Source organism: Echinops telfairi, unplaced genomic scaffold (genome assembly GCF_000313985.2).
Source record: "Echinops telfairi isolate 266 unplaced genomic scaffold, ASM31398v2 ScPeMD7_4225;HRSCAF=4972, whole genome shotgun sequence".
In the NCBI taxonomy this organism is placed as follows: Eukaryota; Metazoa; Chordata; class Mammalia; order Afrosoricida; family Tenrecidae; genus Echinops; species Echinops telfairi.
This window is the reverse complement of record NW_022108124.1, coordinates 15,719,614-15,734,115: the sequence shown is the minus strand read 5'-3', so window position 1 is coordinate 15,734,115 and position 14,502 is coordinate 15,719,614. Positions and strand designations below refer to the sequence as shown.

Below are 14,502 nucleotides of genomic sequence, written 5' to 3'. Positions count from 1 at the left end.
AATGGCCTGATTTTTCTTTAGACTTTGTTCTCTTTGTTAGTGTAAAGGAATCCAGCAGACTTCTGTGTTACTCTTCAGCCCTGTCACAATTACACACCTCTCAATTAGTTCCAGTACTTTTTTTGCTGAGTGTTAAGGAATCATATCATCTGGATACAGTTTTTTTTAAAACCTCTTTGCCAATTTGGATGCCTTTCATTTTGCTTTATTGCCTCATAGCTCTAAGACTTCCAGCAGAATATTGATTAGGAATGGTGATTAAAAGGGAATGCTTGTCTGTTTCTGTTAGCAAGGGGAATGCTTTTAATCTCTTTCCATTGAGACTAATGTTGTCTGGCTGTTGGGTTTGTATATATGCCATTAACTATTATATGGAGGAATTTCCTATCTCTTTATTTACTGGTTTTTATCTGGAATGTGTATTGGATTTTCTCAAATGCCTTTTTTACATCAATTGATATGATCATGTGTGATTCTTATCCTTTGTTTTATTTATGTGGTGTATTATGTTGATTGGTTTGCTAACCTTTAGCCATCCTTGCATACCTGATATGAATCCCACTTGTTCTTGATATATATATATATATATATATATATATATATTTAGATTCTCTGGATCTATCTATCTATATATCTATATATAGTTAGGTTCTATTGAATTTTGGTAAGAAATGTTCTGGCCCTGTTCATGAGGGATATTAGTCTACTAATTATCTTTTTCAGTGATGCCTATAGCTAGTTTTCAGAGCAAGCTTATGCTAACTTTGTAAAATGAATTCAGGAGTTTTTTTAAAATCATTTTATTGGGGGCTTGTACAACTAGAAAAAATTCTAGTTTTTCTTATTTGCATTTCATTTATTTCTACCTAATCTTTATTATTTCTTTTGGTGAATGTAGGCTTATTTTGAGGCTGTTTTTCTAATTGTAGATTTTGGAGCAAGATGTTTATTTAAATTTATTCTTTAGTTGTATGGGTTTATTGTTATGAATTGCTCTGCGAGTTATGCTTTTGCTGTATCCCAAAGCTGTTAGTATATTGTGCTTTCATCCTCACTTGGTTCAAGGAACTTTTAAGTTTTCAAAATCACTCCTATTACTCAGTAGATTTTAAGCAGGGTGTTATTTAGTCCCCATGTATTGACCCTCCTCCCCTGATCTTCTTATTGGTTTCTAATTATATAGTATTATGATCTGAGAAATTGCATTGTGGTATTTTAATGTTCTTATTTATATTTAAACTTTCTTTATGGCCCGAGGAAATATTGTGTTTGGGCCACATCTAACCTCCTCCAACTTCAGTAGAGAGAAGAGAATTCAATTCCTTACTGAGTGCAGAGTGCCACAAGTAGTTATCAGACATGCCTCTTGATTACAAGGTGTGTGAGGGTTATTAGTGTTATCATCTTCTAGACCTGTTAATTATTTGGATGAAAATTGGGCCATGTGGTGAATTCATGTACAGCCTTAAAGGGTGACTAAGGACCATAGTCGTGGAGTTTCCACCAGTCTCTATCAGTATGAGCAGTGTGCCGGGCTTTCTTTTTGACTTTTTTCCCTTCACAATAAGACCTTTTATTTGGCAACATTAAAAGTGTGAGTTTTCAATAGATTCGTGAACTGGTGGCTCACAGCCATCAGCTCATTCCACCTTTGCACCTGTCTTATATCCAGTAGTTTTTCCCAGAACTTCCATCTTCACCATGAAGCTCCGTGAGTTTTCCTAATTCCAACTTGGGTTTCTTCAGCATCTTGACTTTTCTGGCAAATACATCATGGAGAGGATAAATAGACTGGCACGCCTTTTCTATGTCTTTCCCTGTGCTGTCTGGAATCAGTTTATTAACCACTCCTGTCAAGTCCTTTGTCTGCACCTCTCGGGTCATGATTTCCATCATTTTCTTTCGGATTTGGCGGACCTGCTGGTGCTGAGTGGAAGAGGTCTTCCGAATCTGATTATAAAACCAACACAAAAGAGACAAAGCAGACACCCATCGGTAGTCTTGACATCAGCATGAGTTTCCATCATGGCCTGCCATGTTTGACCGTGGAGCACAGCTTGTCCCGTGTAAGATCCATGCCAGGGAAGTTGGTCAGGCAGGTTTTGCCCTGAACATCCTCAGTAGTTAGCCTGAATTTTCTAAAGGCGACCTCAGCATTCTGCAGGTCAGCCAGGCTCGCTTAAAAAACTCGACCCTTGAGACCATCAGATGCAATTTTGGTTCCTTGCGTCCTGGTGACTAGTGTTTTCCCAGTATTTCTTACATTGAACATAGCGGGTGCTTTCACATCGTACCAATCTTTCTCAGGAAATGGATCAACGCAGTATCCACACCATCTGGCCCATGCCACCATCTAGAACCTGCCTGCTCACTCCAGCAGGACCCCCCAAAACAGCATCCCTGACAGTTACCGCTTACACTTCTCTTTATGACTTTTAAAGTGAGTTTTCTCTCACTTTACCCACAGTGTTCTGATGGGATCCCTTTTAGAGACGTTGTAATGGTAGTTTGGCACCATCTGGTTCTTCTAGTCTTCTGGTTGTGGAGGCTGGGGTTTGTGTAGTTCATTAGTCAAGGGGCTAATTGTTTCCAGGTGCCTTCAATTTCTCCTGACCAGGAGCTCATGACTTACACAGGTGTTTGCCTTAATGTATATTTTATCAGACATGAATGCTAGTCTGTTCTTTTAAATTTTCCATGAGCTTGATATAGAGAGGGAATGCCCCAAAACCCAGAGCCCTCCAAGCTATGTATTTAAATTTTTTGACAAAACAACATCATCACCTTCAAAGTACTCTGCATTACGCTTAATACATTTGTAAATCTGCAATTCCATTCTTGGAAACACTTTTCAACGTCATCTGTTTGGATAGCTGACAGAACCTCCCTGTTTTTTTTTTCCTTCGCCTCTTCTATGTGGTCAAATCACTGTCCTTTCATGCCCCTCTGCATTCTCGGAAACAAAAAGAAGTTGCAAGGAGGGAGGTCAGGTGGGTGGGGCAAGAGAGACATGTTTTTTTTTTGAGCTGGAAACTGGCGGACTGAGATGGGTGTATGAGCAGGTGCATTGTCATAGTGGCAAAACCAATACCTGTCTGAGGCCTTTTTTGTTGCACACTGTCACACAATCTTTTCAGAACCTCTAAAGAGAAAGCCTGATTAACAGTCTGACCTAGTAGAAGGTACTCCAAATGCATTATGAATTGACACATTCCGTCCGTTCAGCAAGTGGATGGACATCCAGAAAGAGGTTTGTCATCATCAATCGACATTTCACCTGTTTGGAAACAAGAAAACCACTCGTACACTTGAGTTTTTTCCATAGCACTGTCCTTGTAAGCCGTGTTCAACATCACAACAGTTGCTGCGGCATATTTTTCTGATCAGGAAACAAAATGTCACAGCCGCATGCCATGCTCTTAAATTAGCCATCACAAAAAACGAGATTTGAGTGAAATGGCTTTTACGAACAAAATCACTGTGACCAGAGAGAACCTTCCCAGGTAACACCACTGGGTGCACTAATTCAGAGCGAGTTGCTGGATGCTCGGCTCGTGGGAAAAAAGTGCTATGAAAGCGCTGCTCCACCAGCACAATTCTGGCTTTTTGGGGGGTACCCCCACATCTTTCTCCCCACCTTTTGATGTGTGTTTATTTTTGTCTTTGTGTCTAAGTATCACCTGCAGACCACTTATTGGTGGCTTCTGTTTTCCTCTCCATTCTGCTAATCCCTTTCTATTGACTGGCACAATTTACATTCTGTATAATTACTGATAATTATGAAGATTTTGCTGCCATTTTGCTTCGTAGTTTTCTGTGTGATGCTGTCGGTTTCTTTGTTCTACATAATTTCCTGTACGGAGTTCATGTTGCTTGCGTTTGTTTCTTGTTGTTGCCATTTTCTTTGTTGCTGTTTTTCACTGTTTACAGAATCTTTGATTTTCCGCATTTTGATGAGGTCTATTGCTTTTATCTGATGCTACCTGGTAATTTATTAACATCTTACTAATTTAAAAGTTTGTTTTGTCTTGAAGTTAACATGGCATTCTGTCCATTTAGAAGTCTGTAACTACACTATTTTTTATTTTTATAACTTTATTCATTTGAAGATGGATAACCCTGGTATCGTATTTTTGGTTAGCCTTGTGGGTCTGTTTTACTTTGAATACGTTCACGTGTGGATTGACTTCTGTGTGCTGTTGTCATGTGTGTTATTTTCAGCTCCTCATCTGCCATTTTTCATTCGAGGTCTGAAGAACCCTCTTTAGTCTTTCTTGTACTGTTTGTCTTATTTTTACAAATTCTTCTAATTTCAGTTTATTTATATTTGCCATCCCATTGCCTTCTAGCCTACATGATTTCTGCTGAGGAATTAGAATGTAGTTTTATGTTTTTTATTTTTAAGATATTTTTTTCCCAAGCTGCTTTCAGAATCCGTTTCATGTTTCTGGTTTTGGAAAGCTTGAGTGGCCTTGCTGATTTTCTTTTGACATCAATATTAATGGGATTTGTTCAAAGTGTATCTTCCAAAATAACCTCTTGGACAATTTTCTCTGTGTACTTTTTGCTTTCTTTTGTTTTGATACGAAGAGGTGGTTAAGGGTTGGTTTGGTTCACGCTGGCCACTGACATTGTTCACACTCTACCAGAGCAGGTTCCGGTCCATTGATGGTGTTGCAGGAAGTATGTGTATGGCTGGACCATGTGGGCATGTTTGACTACTGGTCTGCAGCTAGTCTTGTTAGCATTTGTGCTATACTTGGCTATCAGAGTCAATTATTAGTTTGCAGTGCTGATAGAAAATTGCTTGCAAAGGCTCAAAATGGCCAGGCGGTTGTGTCACACCCACTGGCCAATCACCATTCCATCTCTCTTCTTCGGCCATGCCCCCCACGACTCCCAGTCTCTCCTAGTGCACCTTCAGTTTAATTCTTTATCATTTTTCTGAGACTTAGTTTTTAAAAGAAATCATTTTATTTGGGGCTCATACAACTCCTATCAATCCATACATACATCAGTTGTGTAAAGCACATTTGCACATTCATTGCCCTCAGCATTCTCAAAACATTTGGTCTCCACTTAAGCCCCTGGCATCAGCTCTTCAATTTTCTCCCTCCCTTCCTGCTCCCGCCTCCCTCATGAACCCTTGATAATTTATAAATTATTATTTTGTCATATCTTACACTGACCAACGTCTCCCTTCACCCATTTTTCTGTTGTCCATCCCCCAGGGAGGAGGTTATATGTAGATCCTTGTAATCGGTTCCCCCTTTCCACCCCACCTTTGCTCCACCCTCCTGGTATTGCCACTCTCACCACTGGTCCGGAAGGGATCATCCATCCTGGATTCCCTGTGTTTCCGGTTCCTATCTGTGCCAGTGTCCATCTTCTGGTCTAGCCAGATTTGTAAGGTAGAATTGGGATCATGATAGTGGGAGCGGGGAGGAAGCATTTAGGAACTAGAGGAAAGTTGTGTGTTTCATCATTGCTACACTACGCCCTGATTGGCTAGTCTCCTCCCTGCAGCCCTTGCATAAGGGGATGTTCAGTTGCCTACAGATGGGCTTTGGGTCTCCACCCTGCACCCCCCCTCATTCACAATGATATGATTTTTTGTGAAACTGAGTTTTTAAAGATTTTTTCCCTATATCAATTTCATTTAGTTTTTGTCCCTTTTTCTTTTTTTAAGAGAGTTGGGGTAGATACCAGCATAATTTTCAATCTTTCCAGAAATCTGTCCCTGAATTTGATTATTGTAGGTAAGAGGGTGATTAATGACTCCCTTATAATTATGTCTTTATGTATATTTTAATATTCCGAAGAAATTTATAAAGTAGAATTTTTGGATTTTGGTATATACATTATTTGAAGAACATTTAATTATTATAACTATTATGACTTCAGTTCCCCCAAAATTGTATATTTATATATTTTAAACCATTTATACAAGAAACTAGTTTCTGTATTTATTTCTGCACTTATTACAAATACATACATATATAGTCTATTCAGTCCTCAGGTTTCATGAGGGATGAAGGATTCATTGTATTAATTATTGATTATTGAAAACAGAATGAGCAAAGGAAAGACTATTGGGCAACTTTTGCTATTATAGAATGATATTGTGTATTATATAATTCCCAAACTGATGTGCAAATAAAAATTCTGCCCCTTTTTTTGTTGTCTTTCAGCATTTTTGTTTAAGTCAACCTAGCCACAAAATAGTTTATGCCCTTGATATAAATTACATCTTTCAAAGAAGTATTTTTCCAATTATTTTTATTGAGTATTCTATGTTTTAGTATCCATAAAACACCACCTTATTATGGTTCTGGTTTAAGGACCACATTGGTTTCTAAAGGATAAGAATATATATTAATGTTCTACTTACCTGAAATAATTATCACTATTTAATCCTTGAAAACAAAGCTAAATATGAATATTAAAAAGATACAAACTATTGATTGGCTTGTGTAATGGCCTATAATGGGTTGTATAATGGCTCGAGTTCAGTTGAAAAGTGAAGATAAATTTGTACTTTATTATTCTGTGGCACCACTCATTTTTTCTGCGGTTCAGATTTGTGGTTCTTTTCATAAATGTTAACTCAAAAATATTTCACCTTTCAGTAAAGCTCGTCATTAATGAAATTGGCAGTATTAATTGCTAAGCAAAACCAAATGAATACTCAAAACAGTTGCTTGGGGATATAATTGGATAATTAGAAAGCAATTAATTATACACATAATTTAAGGATAATATTATTTTATACATTGTTAACTTTATAGGAATTGACAAAAATTATTTTAAGTTAACAGGCTATTCAAAGGCAAAATGTTTCTCACAATATATAAACAGTTTTATTAATTCATAGACTAAGGTAATTTTTATTTCACTACTTTTGTTTTTCACTCTGTGTGTAATCTCTAGGCACATCTTGATATTTGTTGACATTCCTTTATATTTTCTTTCACTAATATTTTTATGAAACTTTTCTTGCTGTATTGTATTTTTGAGGACAGGTAATTTATGTCCCATAATTTATATAGTGTAAAACATTAATGAAAATGATCAATGACTTTTTCTGATTCATTTTTAAAAGATAGAACCTGTGACTCCTGGAAGCCACAGTCAGGAAGTCAAATGGCCTATTGCACTGGTAAATCTCTATAAAAGGCCTTTTAAAAGTGTTAAAAAGCATGTTGCGACTGGAGAGCTAAGATGTGTGACCCCAGGCATGGCACCTTATCATCTAACAGTTTTATAACAGCATATAAGTCAGTAGTTCCGTCACATGAAGAAGAGCTGTGCAGCCGCCACCCCCCTCAGTTTCAGAACGCGTAACTAATTCTTATAGTCAGTGTTATCCTCTTCCCAGTGACGCCCCCACCCCAACCTTCCCTGCGTACCCCCCAAGGAGCATTCATCCAGCCGCTGTCTCTGCGGATGGACCGATCCCGAGTTTCACATGGCGGAAAACATTAAAAACAAATGTACGAGCCCCCAACAAAATGATTACAACCCCCCCCCCCCCAAAAACGAAAACTACCAACAATAACAAAGTAAAACAGGTAAAAACCTCAATTGAAGAGAAATCAGAAAATAGTAAAAACTAGAACAAACTTAAATGGCTCATAATGCGATAATCCACTTTCCTTTTTCCCCTTCTTCTTCTGCATGGTAGCAAAGTTATTCACATCCCTAGTCCATGGTCAGAAGCTTAATCACCAGGGGATTACTCTCTTTATATTTCCCTTTCCCTTTAAAAAATTTAAAACACTGAAACAACCTTTAAATGAGTCAAAAGGGAGAGCGAAATGAAAGGACATTACATTTTAGCCTAAGTCTGCCATAATCGACTTCCCAATGCACCGTCTGATCGCAGCCTTCAACTATGATCAGAAGGTATTTAACGGGTCCATGTGTGGACCCTGAAAATGTGTTTTGGGCTTCCGTTGTCATTCATAGCCTTCTGCAAACGAGGTAGTCACAATTTAAGCTCTGATACCATTCTCTTCTCTAGATCTGGTTATATTATTTACAATTTTTAGATCGCCTTAAACACACATAAAAGCTGGACAGTGAGCAAGGAAGACAAGGATTATGGTGTTAGTGAAACATATTTTACATGCTATGGACTTTGGACAATGAACAAATTAGTCTTGAAAGAAGTACAGTGAGAAGGCTGCTTAGAGGCGAGGATGGCAAGATTCTGTCTCACGGGCATTGGACTTTATTAATGGGGACCAATCTTTAGAGAAGGGCATCATGCTTGGTGAAGGAGAGGGTCAATAAAAAGAGAAAGATCTTCAACGTGATGGATTGGCACAGTGGCTGCAACCTTGGGCTCAAACACAGCCATTGCAAGGATGGTGTGAGACTGGATGGCCTTTCATGCTGTTGTGCACAGCCCCTCTGAGTCAGAACCAACTTGGCAGCTCGTAACAATGACCTTATCTTTGACTGCCTGTTGTCGTTATACACCGTCAAATTCTCTCCAAGTCAGAGCAACCCTGCGCGCAGCAGACCCAAACACCACCTGGCCCTGGGCCATCCTGACATTTGTTGTTTGAGCCTAGTTTGGTAGCTACTGTCTTACTCCACTCATCAAGGATATTCATCTTTTTCACTGCCACTCAACTTTACCAGTTTGGGTCACCTTTGCCAGGGACTGGTCTCTCCCGATACATGTCCAGAGCCCATGAAACGAAGTCTCACTGCCCTCACCTCCAAGGAGCATTCTGGTTGTGCTTCTTCCACGACAGATGTGTTCGTTCTTCTGGTAGTCTATGCTGCTTGCCAAATTCTTCACCAGCACCGTCAGGCAAAGCACCAGTTCCTTCTGGTCGTCTTCAACGTCCAGCTTGCATATGCACATGAGGTGATTGAAGCGATCCTGGCTTGGGTCCGGTCCACTTTTAGTCCTCAAAGTGACTTCCTTCCTCCTAACACTTTAAAGAGATCTTCTGCAGCAGATTGACCCAATGCAGTGCATCGTTAGCTTTTTTAAAAAGAAAAAAAATTTAATTATTGTAAATTGGGAGTTAATACCTATATCATTCCATAGTTCCATCACCTCAAGCAGAATTGTACAATTGCTACCACAATCGGTTTCTTCCTGGACTCCTTGACATCATCTCTCTTTTATCCCACCACCACCCCTTCCCTTCCTCTCCCCTGCACCCCTCCCCTCCACAACCCTTATTCTACTTGCTGTCCCTATAGATTCATCCATCCTGGGTTTCATATACCCAAACACAGGAAAATCTATAACACAACTTCAAGAGGGTCACCTCCGATGACATAATACCTCTGAGATAACATCCTCGGTTGACCTCTTGATTGCTGTTTCCATTGATTGTGAATATAGGCAAGAGGAAATCTTTTTATAACTTCAGTCTTTTCTTCGTTTGTCATGATGCTACCTATTGGTCAGGTTGTGAAGTTAATTGTTTCTTTTACAATGAATTGTAATCAATAATGAAGGCTGAAATCCTTGATCTTCATCAACAAGTGCTTCAAGTCATCCTCACTTTCAGTAAGCAAGGTTGTGTCATCTGCATATTGCAGGTTGTTAATAAGTCTTCCTCTTATCCAGCAGTTCTCAACCTGTGGGTTGTGACCCCTTTGGGGTTCGAACGACCCTTTCACAGGGGTCGCCCAATTCATAACAGTATCAAAATGACAGTTATGAAGTAGCAACGAAAATAATTTTATGGTTGGGGATCTCCACAACGTGAGGAACTGTATTAAAGGGTTGCAGCATTAGGAAGGTTGAGAACCACTGCTCTAATCCTAATGTCACATTCTTCTTCAAATAGTATAGATTCCCAGATTACTTGCTCAGCATGCATATGGAAAACGTATTGTGGAGGGATGTAACTCTGATTCACACCTTTCCTGATTTTAATCCATGCCTATGCCCATGGTCTGTTTGCATGACTGCCCCTTGATCCATGCAGAGGTCTGCATGAGCATAATGAAGTGTTCTGGAATGCCCAACTCTTACCAGTGTTATCCATAGTTGGTTATGATCCACACAATTAAAGGACTTTGCATAGTCAATAAAACACAAGTACAGTAAACATTTTTTTTTGCATTCCCTACTTTAATCCAAGATCCATCTGACATCAGCAATGATATTCCTTGTTCTAAATCCTCTTCTGAATCCCAGCTTGAATTTCTGGCAGCTCCCTGTCAGTGTGATAATGCAATCATTGCGGAGTGATTTTTAGCAAAATTTTACTTGCATATAATATTAATGATATTGGTATTAATAATATTGGTAGATAATTTACGCATCCTGTGGGGACACTTTTCTTTAGAATAGGTACAATTACAGAGCTCTTCCAGTCGATTGGTCAGCTTGCTGTCTTCCAAATTCTTGACAGAGATGACTGCATGTTTCCAGTGCTGCTTCAGCTTATTGAAACGTTTTAATTGGTGTTCTATCCTGGAGCCTTGGTTTCGACTAATGCCGTTGGTGCAGCTTGGATTTCCTTTTTTCTTCAGTACTATTGGTGCTTGATCATAGGACACCTCGTGAAATGGTTTCATGTGGACTAGTTCATTTTGGTAGCATGACTGTATTTTTCCCATCATCTTCTGATATTTCCTGCATTCAATTTTTGCCTGGAGGATCTTTTAACATTGCAACTTGAAGCTTGGATTTTTTCCCCCCTCAACTTATTGCAGCTGATATACGCTGAACATGACCTGCATTTTGTTTTCTAACTCCAAGTCTTCACACATTTTATTATACTGTCTTCTTGAGCTGCCCTTTGAAAATTTTTGTTTATCTCTTTTACCTCACCACGTCTTCTATGTGCTTTAGATACTCTGTTTCAGAGCAAGTTTCAGAGTCTCTGTGACATCCACTTTTCTTTGTTTCCTTTTTAATGATCTTTTCCTTTCTGCATGAATGGTGTTCTCGCTGTCATCCCACAGCTTGTCGAATCTTCTGTCATTCATTAGTGTTCAATGAGTCAAGTCTTTTCTTTAGATGTTCTCAAAATTCAGGTGAAATATACTCAAGGTCATAATGTGGCTATCGTGGACTTAATGTCATATTCTTCAAATTAAACTTGAACTTACATGTGAGCAATTGACAGTCTGTTCCACAGTTGGTCCCTGGCCTCATTTTGGCTGATTGCATTGAGCTTCTCCATTGTCCTTTCTCACTGTTGGAGTCCACTTGATTTCTGTGTCCTCCTTCTGGAGAAGTCTGTGTGTCTAGTGGCCATATGTTGAAAAAAGAATTGACTGTGACAAGTCATTGGTCATGCAAAATTCTTTTGTGATCTCCTGCTTTAGGTTTATCACCCAAACTGTTTTCCAACTACTGTTCCTTCCTCTTTCTTTCCAGCTTTTGCCTTCCAATCACCAATAATTATCAATGCATGGTTGATTAGTTTCAGACTGGTAAAATTCTTCCAGTTTCTTCATGTGTATAAATTTTAATAATAGTTGTTCTGACTGAATTTATTGATGTTTCCTATCCCAACATTGTAAGACAGATGCTGAGATTCCCTTTTTGGAAATGAATGCGTGTGTTACTCTTGAGTTTGTCATCGTGGCAGAGTAAGCCGTGCAAACTGGCCAATACGAGTCCATTTCCATTCACTAATGCCTAGAGTACCAATCTTCATGTACTCCATTTCATTTTTGGCAACTTCCGCTTTTCCTGGATTCATACTTCGTATATTCTGAGCTCCAATGAATAAATATGTATAGTTGTTTATTCTCCTTTTGAGTCCTGCCACATCAGCAAATGAAGTTCCCCAAAGTTTTATTCCAATCACACTTCAGTGGTCAACTCAACACCGAGAAGGGAGCAATGCCTCAGTCGTATTTTAGCGCCTTTTAACCCGAGGGGCTCATCTCTGGCTCTCTCTCGGACATCGTGCTGCTGTCGGTGAGCTTTGCAGTATCTGACAACGTTCTGCTGCTCTCCGCAACATTTTCAGGGGCTAATTCTGCCTAGGTGGATAGCCTATTCCTTCTTTATAATCTGTTCTGAGTCAACACTGCCCTGAAACCTGTTCACCTTGGGTGACCCTGCTGGTACTTACAATACCAGTAGCAGTTTCCAGTGTCATAGCAACATGTAAACCACCACCGTAACACAACCTGACAAGTGACGGGCTTGCCCTTTTAGAGGCAGGAGTGGGGTTTGGGGGACAGGAAGGGTGATTCTTCCATCAATGGACTGATATTTACTCAAGAAGATGCAGGCAATATGCATGTTCCAATTTCCTGTTAGTTTGTAGGAGCTTTAAAGGACACATTTTAAGCTAGAAAATGATAACATCTGAGAAATCACAATTGCCTTTTAAAAATAATTGTTCTTCTTTTAATACCAGTCTCATATTTGTATTTGTAGTACATATAAAATATACAGAAAAAACCTGAAGAAGATAGAAATTGGCTATCTGCCCATGGCCAGAGATAAACATAGATAACATTTTAGTGCATATGGTTTGTTTTTATATTCTGTTGCTAGTTGTCACTGATTCAGTTCCTGGCTCATGGCAACACCATCTGTGCAGAGTAAAACTCTTCTATAGTATTTTACAGACAGTGAGCTTTTGGACGTAGATTGATGGGCTTGTTTGCTGAACGCCCCCAGATTGGTTTGAAGCACCAACTCTTTGGCTAGTAATTGGTCCCTGAACCACTTGCTCACCCTTGGACTCATTTTCTTCCTCTTTAGAAGAGTTATTATTGGCACTTCATCCACGTCTCATACAATTCAATAGTTCAGTCATATCAAGGAGATTTGTACAATCATTGCCACAATCAATTTTAGAACATTTTCTTCTTCCTTGTACTGTTATTTGTGTAATTATTTTTTGTACTTGTGGCAAAAATAGACACAACCAAATCGTCTCCAATTCCACAACTTCTACACATCTCAGTCAGTGCCATTGATTATACTCTTCATGTTGTACAGACATTATATAGATAGCCTTTCCAAATCATCCCACTACCATTAACATAAGCTCGCTTTCTGTGGGTTTCTCTCTCTATGGAGTTACTGTTGTAGATGTCGATGTAGCTACATGCAGACATCTCTTTTCCTGGTTCAGACACACATGAATCTTAGTTATGTTGGCAGATTCCCGGTACATGAATCAAATTTCAATTACCCCAATGTATTGACTGTGAGTAATTACATAAAATACTGACTTCCTACTGAGTCAATATCAGATGCACATCATGAATGGTGGCCAGTCAAATTACTTCTCTGAACATCTGTTGATTTGTCGCTACGCATCTGTTACTCAGTCCGTGGCCAGACAGCTAAATGTGTAGTCGTGTTGCCTCCTTATTTTTCACTGACGGACCTACGTAGTATTTTACAGAAATGTTGAATGAACGAGGGTTTGGATAACAAAGATACCTGTGCAGCAAAGGAACACCAGGTGATCACCCTGGAGATGAAATGTGAATCCAGTATACAAGGAGCGGTGGGAGAAATCGACCATCACGGGAATGTTGACACTGCTGCTGTGCTAGAAGCTCTCCTTACACTGTAGCCAGAGGAATGTAGGGAATTTGCTGATGCAGAGGAGGACAATGGTGTGATGGCAGCAGTGCCCGTGTCTCAGAGGGAGCGATGTCAGTCATACTCTACATCATTGAAAGCACAAAACATAAAATGTTGGAAGGAAACGTTTTCCAAAGTGGAGGAAAGATGCTCACTTTGTAAGTTGTATGACAATCGTTTGAAAAGCACCACTCATGCTACTCTTCCCCCAGCCCCCTCAAACTTTTGATTGTGAATTAGGTGGGTGTGTTAGTCTGGGTTGACTAGAGAAACAAATCCAGAGACACTCATAGAGAGTTTTATATCCAAGAGTCATTGTCTATTAAGAAAACACCCCAGCCCTGTCCAGATCAAGTCCCTAAGTTCAATATTAGCCCATATGTCTGGTACTAGTGCATAAATTCTTCTACAGACTCACGCAACACATGCAATGATGCTGAAAGCAGGAAGATCACAGGCCAGTGGGTAGAAAGTCTTGTGGATCCAGTGGCGGTGGATGCATCTCAACACTGGCATGGGTCTTCACGTGGCTCCCCCAGCTCCAGGGCTCTGGCTCTGTCAGCGTAACGCCATGTGGCTTGTCAACAGAATGTGAAACAGAGAGTATGTGTCCCACCTCCAAGGAGGAAGACAGGAGTTCCCAGAATTCTCAAGAGAAGGCCATGCCCACACAGAGGCATCATTGGCTATGACCTGATTAACAAGCTAGACTCCACCCCTTCACTCAAGGTGACAGGAGATTATGTAACTGCCACAGTGGGGGCTTACATATCAGCTCTTCTTTGAATCCAACAGCTTAAACAACATATCAAATGTCCCAATGACTTGCCCTGTTTCTCCCTGCCTGTTGCCGCCCTCATGTCCGTCCTGCCGTGTATCAATATGCTGTTCACCCAAGCTAATGCCTGTCTACCCTCTAATGTGTTGCTTCCCTTCTCTCTCTTCCATTCCCA

General features: G+C 39.7%; 1 protein-coding gene and 1 pseudogene across 1 annotated transcript in view; one reads left to right on the top strand and one right to left on the bottom strand.

Moving 5' to 3' along the window:
• Positions 1-14,502, top strand: part of ULK4 (unc-51 like kinase 4) — a 606,607-nt gene that overhangs the window by 260,786 nt on the left and 331,319 nt on the right. The window lies entirely within an intron of this gene.
• On the bottom strand, positions 1,587-10,557 carry LOC105979131 (annotated as a pseudogene).